Source organism: Anopheles funestus (assembly GCF_943734845.2).
Source record: "Anopheles funestus chromosome X unlocalized genomic scaffold, idAnoFuneDA-416_04 X_unloc_40, whole genome shotgun sequence".
NCBI lineage: Eukaryota > Metazoa > Arthropoda > Insecta > Diptera > Culicidae > Anopheles > Anopheles funestus.
Window position 1 is genome coordinate 47,501 of NW_026045166.1, and position 7,055 is coordinate 54,555.

The window sequence follows — 7,055 nt, forward strand, 5'->3', positions numbered from 1 at the left end:
CTCCCCCCGAGCATGTCGAGCCAACTGCACCACTATTGTATTGGACAACATGTTCCCCTCGGGCATCGATGGGTTAATCATGCACCACTATTATAAAACCCTTTGACGTTTTCCCCCAAGCACGTTGATCCAGTATTACGACGGATACGGTCAACGAATTCTTGGACATCAAAGAGGTTTTCGATTGAATTTCCCCATGTTTCACAACGTACTCTTAGCGGTATCCTACGATACGTCTCACTCTATTTGTGTGTGTGCGCGTTTACGTGCGTGCGATTTATGCGGTTCACCCCTTTACTTTCAGCGCCCTGCGGTCCCAACAAAGGTCCCGAGCACGCCATTATGCACAGTGTGGAAGCGTGTTTCCCCCACGACACTAGACGGGCTGCTCGCCATAGTGTTCTATTGTGGCACGCTCCACCCTGAAGTTTGGTTTGTTGTATATCAAGGAATTGATAGGCACTCAAGAATGTGTGCATCGGCCGGGTTTAATCGTCCGACGCGCAATATGCGTTCAACTTATCGGTGTTCATGTGTCCTGCAGTTCACATTGTGACGCGCATTTAGCTGCGGTCTTCATCGATCCATGAGCCGAGTGATCCCCTGCCTAGGGTTTTATAGTAAGGTTCCCAATGTAACACAATCCCGGTGGTACGTCCAAAGACTAACTTTCTGACTAAGTTGTCTTTATTACCCAATAGTCCCAGGCCTTGTGACTTGTGGCTCATGTCTACGCCCATGGCCACCATTCGCTAAGATAGTTTTGAAGTCACTTTGAAGGCCCAGGAACAACTCTCTTAGCACATCGGTTAACCTGGCGCCGCAGTCAACTCATGTGCTTGGATCGGATCGAGCTATTGAGTATTGGGCCTGCATACTCGCTCATCCGTATCCTTTGCGTACCGCCCCATGGCCCTTGTATGTCTGCACCACAGTTCCTGTTCGTTCCGTGCCTATGGCCGGATACGTATTGCACATCGGTTAACCTGACGCCGCAGTCAACTCATGTGCTTGGATCGGATCGAGCTATTGAGTATTGGGCCTGCATACTCGCTCATCCGTATCCTTTGCGTACCGCCCCATGGCCCTTGTATGTCTGCACCACAGTTCCTGTTCGTTCCGTGCCTATGGCCGGATACGTATTGCACATCGGTATACCTGTCGCTACTCAGGCAACTCGTGTGCGTGGATTGGATCGAGAACATGGTGTGTGCCCCATGTTATAATTGATAGTCCATATCCACTTTATAGGTTAAAGTCATAAGTTGTGATTGCACAACCATTCTTCATAAGAGTTTAATCACTCTTCAACTAACTTTCGTTCTGGTGTCTTGGTATCAAATCGCGTAAGACACAAGATTCTACTGGCCAAATAGAATCTAGCACATTGGTTAACCTGGCGCCGCAGTCAACTCATGTGCTTGGATCGGATCGAGCTATTGAGTATTGGGCCTGCATACTCGCTCATCCGTATCCTTTGCGTACCGCCCCATGGCCCCGTCCTTAGAGTTAATGACTAGTAGGCTTAACTCTTTGTATGTCTGCACCACAGTTCCCGTTCGTTCCGTGCCGTGGCCGGATACGTATTGCACATCGGTATACCTGTCGCTACTCAGGCAACTCGTGTGCGTGGATTGGATCGAGCTCATGGGGTGTGTAGAGATTCCATGTTATAATTGCAAGTCCATATCCACTTTATAGGTTAAAGTCATAAGTTGTGATTGCACAACCATACTTCATAAGAGTTTAATAACTCTTCAACTAACTTTCGTTCTGGTGTCTTGGTATCAAATCGCATAAGACACAAGATTCTACTGGCCAAATAGAATCTAGCACATTGGTTAACCTGGCGCCGCAGTCAACTCATGTGCTTGGATCGGATCGAGCTATTGAGTATTGGGCCTGCATACTCGCTCATCCGTATCCTTTGCGTACCGCCCCATGGCCCCGTCCTTAGAGTTAATGACTAATAGGCTTAACTCTTTGTATGTCTGCACCACAGTTCCCGTTCGTTCCGTGCCGTGGCCGGATACGTATTGCACAACAGTAGATACCATCACCTGACGTATCTAACACACCACTATTGTAACTCGTCGTCGAAGGACCTTTCAAGTGCCTGATGGCCAGGGGAGCTCTTACACGGCACGGAGACACAGTGATGCTCGCCCATCACAGTGTACAACGATCGAGTTTGCTTAAGTGTCTGGGTACCTACACACCAGACACAATGCAATGGCCACGGATCCACACAAGGCACATCACATGCAGAAAGCTTCACCAGATTCTGACACATACCACACTCTTGTAACTCGTCGTCGAAGGGGCGTTCAAAGTGCCTTACGGCTAGGGGGGATCTAGCACGGCACGGAGACACAGTGACGGTTGCCCATCAAAGTGTACAACGATCGAGTTTGCTTTCCGCGCAAGCGTTCTAAGTGTCTGGGTATCTAAGCACCAGACACAATGCAATGGCCACGGATCCACACAAGGCACATCACATGCAGAAAGCTTCACCAGATTCTGACACATACCACACACATGCAACTCGTCGTCGAAGGGGCGTTCAAGTGCCTTACGGCTAGGGGAGATCTAGCTCGGCACGGGGACACAGTGATGGTCACCCATCAAAGTGTACAACGAACGAGTTGGCTTTCAACAAATTCTGACACATAGCAAGCGAGCGACCGAGCTACACCGAAGGCAGCCCATGGTTGGTCACTCGCGGACGATCATCAGTAATGATCCTTCCGCAGGTTCACCTACGGAAACCTTGTTACGACTTTTACTTCCTCTAAATCATCAAGTTCGGTCAACTTCAGCCATGCCAGCTGCAGCTCACGAAGGAACCGCGGAAGGTAAGCCTCCAGAAACCTCACTAAATAATCCATCGGTAGTAGCGACGGGCGGTGTGTACAAAGGGCAGGGACGTAATCAGCACTAGCTAATGACTAGTGCTTACTAGAAATTCCAGGTTCATGGGGACCGTTGCAGTCCCCAATCCCGACTAGATGGGCATTTTAGTGATTTCCCGTTCCTCTCGGAATGGGGGCGCCTATTGGCGAGAACACGCTGCGACCCACATTGTAGCACGCGTGCAGCCCAGAACATCTAAGGGCATCACGGACCTGTTATCGCTCATTCTCAGCTTGCTAAACACAAGTTGTCCCGCTAAGCAGGGCAAACGTAGCCGACGACCGCCCGTGAAGGCGCCGCCCGGCTGTAACGTCAGGTGCGCCCGGAGGCGCACTGCTGACAGCGTTCTAGTTAGCATGTTTGAGTCACGTTCGTTATCGGAATTAACCAGACAAATCATTCCACGAACTAAGAACGGCCATGCACCACTACCCTTAAATTTGAGAAAGAGCTATCAATCTGTCTTACCTCGATAAGTTTGGACCTGGTAAATTTTCCCGTGTTGAGTCAAATTAAGCCGCAAGCTCCACTTCTTGTGGTGCCCTTCCGTCAATTCCTTTAAGTTTCAACTTTGCAACCATACTTCCCCCGGAACCCGATTTTGGTTTCCCGGAAGCGACTGAGAGCACCGAATAGGGGTAGCGTCTCCCAATTGCTAATTGGCATCGTTTACGGTTAGAACTAGGGCGGTATCTAATCGCCTTCGATCCTCTAACTGTCGTTCTTGATTAAAGAAAGCATCCATGGCAAACGCTTTCGCTTCAGTTGGTCCTACGACGGTCTACGAATTTCACCTCTCGCGCCGTAATACCAATGCCCCCAACTACTTCTGTTAATCATTACCTCTAGGTTTCTGACAAACCAACGAAATCGTATAAACCGAGGTCATATTCCATTATTCCATGCAAGATTATTCTCGGCCAACGCCAACCCCACGGGGGGGCCGGACGCTTTGTCTTAGCCTGCTTTGAGCACTCTAATTTGTTCAAGGTAAATGTGAGTATCTTGAGCACCATGAGGAGCCCGTGCCGGAGTTAACCGGTAGCACGGTACTCGTTCACAGAGTAACGCCCAAGTACACCATTGTGAGTCGCAGCCGTGAGCGCGCGCACGAACGGCCCCGGCGTGTAACCGGGCGCCCGTGGCGGTCACGTGTCTGGACGGGCAATCAACTTCGAACGTTTTAACCGCAACAACTTTAATATACGCTAGTGGAGCTGGAATTACCGCGGCTGCTGGCACCAGACTTGCCCTCCACTTGATCCTTGTTGAAGGATTTATACTCAACTCATTCCAATTATGGACCATCGTTAGAGAGGTCCATATTGTTATTTCTCGTCACTACCTCCCCGTACTGGGATTGGGTAATTTACGCGCCTGCTGCCTTCCTTGGATGTGGTAGCCATTTCTCAGGCTCCCTCTCCGGAATCGAACCCTGATTCCCCGTTACCCGTCGCAACCATGGTAGTCCTCTACACTACCATCAATAGTTGATAGGGCAGACATTTGAAAGATCTGTCGTCAGTCGACAAGCGACCATACGATCTGCGTCCTTATCCAGACTTCAACTCAAGCCGCCCGGAGGCGATTGGTTTAACTAATAAGTGCACCAGTTCAGCTACCCGCGAGGGCAACAGTCCCGGCATGTTGCATGTATTAGCTCTGGATTTTCCACAGTTATCCAAGTAACTAGTGGTAGGATGATCTTGTGAATTATAGCTGTTATACTGAGCCTTATGCGGTTTCACATTCATTTATGTTTGTACTTAGACATGCATGGCTTAACCTTTGAGACAAGCGTATATTACTGGTAGGATCAACCAGAATTCGTTCCACTACAGACACACACTCGCTTAGTGGGAAATAAATTTCCACACAACTCTCTCTCTCTAGAACCATATGGAATGGCTCTTTGGTGTTGGGTAAGGCACCAATTTGTTGGGGTGTAACGGTCACCACCAACTTTAAGTTTGTTAGGGCACAACGGAAACCACTAACTAAACTTTAGGAAACTAAATTTCCTCACACATTATCTCTCACCATATTAGCACTAGGTGCTATCCACGATTGTACAACGTTTCAACTCTTGAATCGACCGTAGGGCCGCGGAATTGCTTCCGGGCCCCTATTCTCGCTATTAATTGTTCATCTCTTTCAATACATCGAGTTCGTTCCATTGGGTAGTTCGCATGGCGAACGTTTTGATGCAGCCCCCTGGGGGACCACGGCACTTTACACCGGGTATGGTGTATGCGCAACCTACAGATAACAATAAACCCCTTATGCGTGTGTAAACCGATGTTGGGCTGCTCAACATCTTTCATGGTTACATCACTTGCACCAGAACCCACGGTGCCGATTTGGTAATATGTTGTACATTTACTCTCAAGATGTACGCTTCGGCCCCTTATTCAGGGGCTCAAGCTATTACCAGCAAGAACAATCCTCATCCAGACTTGAACTCGAAACACCCGGAGGCGAACGGTTTAACTAATAAGTGCACCAGTCTTGAATCCATGCGTCGGTGGAAACAATGCCGGCGTGTTGCATGTATTAGCTCTGAACTTAGCGAGTGATTGCCTTGCAGCTGTCATACTGAGCGTAGAGCGTGATTATCGCTCACTTGAACCATGTTGAATGGCTCTTTGGTGTAGGGTAAGGCACCAATTTGTTGGGGCGTAACGGTCACCACCAACTTAAGACTTGCTTATAGGTATTTCAACGTTTTCAACTCTTAAATCGACCGTGTTTCATTATCATCTCTTCTTCTTATTAAATGCATCGAGTTCGTTCCATTGGGTAGTTCGCGTGGCGAACGGTTTGATGCAGCCCCCCGGGGGGGACCACGGCACTTTACACCGGGCATGGTGTATGCGCAACCTACAGATCACCAATATATTTGTGATCGATAATGCACACTTCTTACACGACTGACCAGTCGACAGCGCTGCCTTCCTATTATGCGTGTGTAAACCGATGTTGGGCTGCTCAACATCTTTCACGGTTACATCACTTGCACCCGAACCCATGGTGCCGATTTGGTAATATGTTGTACATGGTCTCAAGATGTACGCTTCGACCCCTTATTCAGGGGCTCAAGCTATTACCAGCAAGATCAATCCTCATCCAGACTTGAACTCGAAACACCCGGAGGCGAACGGTTTAACTAATAAGTGCACCAGTCTTGAATCCATGCGTCGGTGGAAACAATGCCGGCATGTTGCATGTATTAGCTCTGAACATAGCGAGTGATTGCCTTGTAGCTGTCGAACTGAGCGTAGAATGTGATTATCGCTCACTTGAAAGGGTCAAGCCCTTTCGAGTCGTCCGGTTTTTACGCCAGACGACTCGGTTCACCATCTTTCGGGAAGGGACCGTCTCGGTCGCAAGCTGCTCCGGTCCCCAAACAACCTGCGACAAATGATAGGAAATGCCGACATCAATACGTGTTCAGTTTGGTTTATCGCTCATAGGTCTTTTTGACCATCGATCCCTGATTATAACTCTCAATTAAACAGTCAGGAGAGTAAGGCATGCCCATCGATATCTCATCGACAGGCGATACCGCAAGAACGGCCAACGACACATCAGGTGATCGATTATTGCTACGACTTTTGCTTAATCGTTTCCACTCCTTGGAGAAAGAAACCCCCGGGGACCGTCTCGGTCGCAAGCTGCTCCGGTCCCTAAACAACCTGCGACAAATGATAGGAAATGCCGACATCAATATGTGTTCAGTTTGGTTTATCGCTCATTGGTCTGTTTGACCATCGATCCCTGATTAAACTCTCAGTAATCCAGTCGGGAGAGTAAGGCATGCCCATCGATATCTCATCGACAGGCGATACCGCTTGAACGGCCAACGACACATCAGAGGATCGTATCTTGCTACAACTTTTGCTTAATCGTTTCTTCTCCTTGGAGAAAGAAACCCCCGGGGACCGTCTCGGTCGCAAGCTGCTCCGGTCCCTAAACAACCTGCGACAAATGATAGGAAATGCCGACATCAATACGTGTTCAGTTTGGTTTATCGCTCATAGGTCTGTTTGACCATCGATCCCTGATTAATACTCTCAATTAGAAGGTCGGTAGAGTAAGGCATGCCCATCGATATCTCATCGACAGGCGATACCGCATGAACG

At 48.9% G+C, this 7,055-nt stretch overlaps 1 non-coding gene across 1 annotated transcript; it reads right to left on the minus strand.

Annotated features, from left to right (window-relative positions):
- Positions 1–457: 457 nt before the first annotated feature.
- Positions 458–615, minus strand: LOC125773572 (5.8S ribosomal RNA). The gene has a single exon (XR_007420220.1). It is a non-coding gene; the product is annotated as a 5.8S ribosomal RNA (ribosomal RNA).
- Between the last annotated feature and the right edge of the window lie 6,440 nt (positions 616–7,055).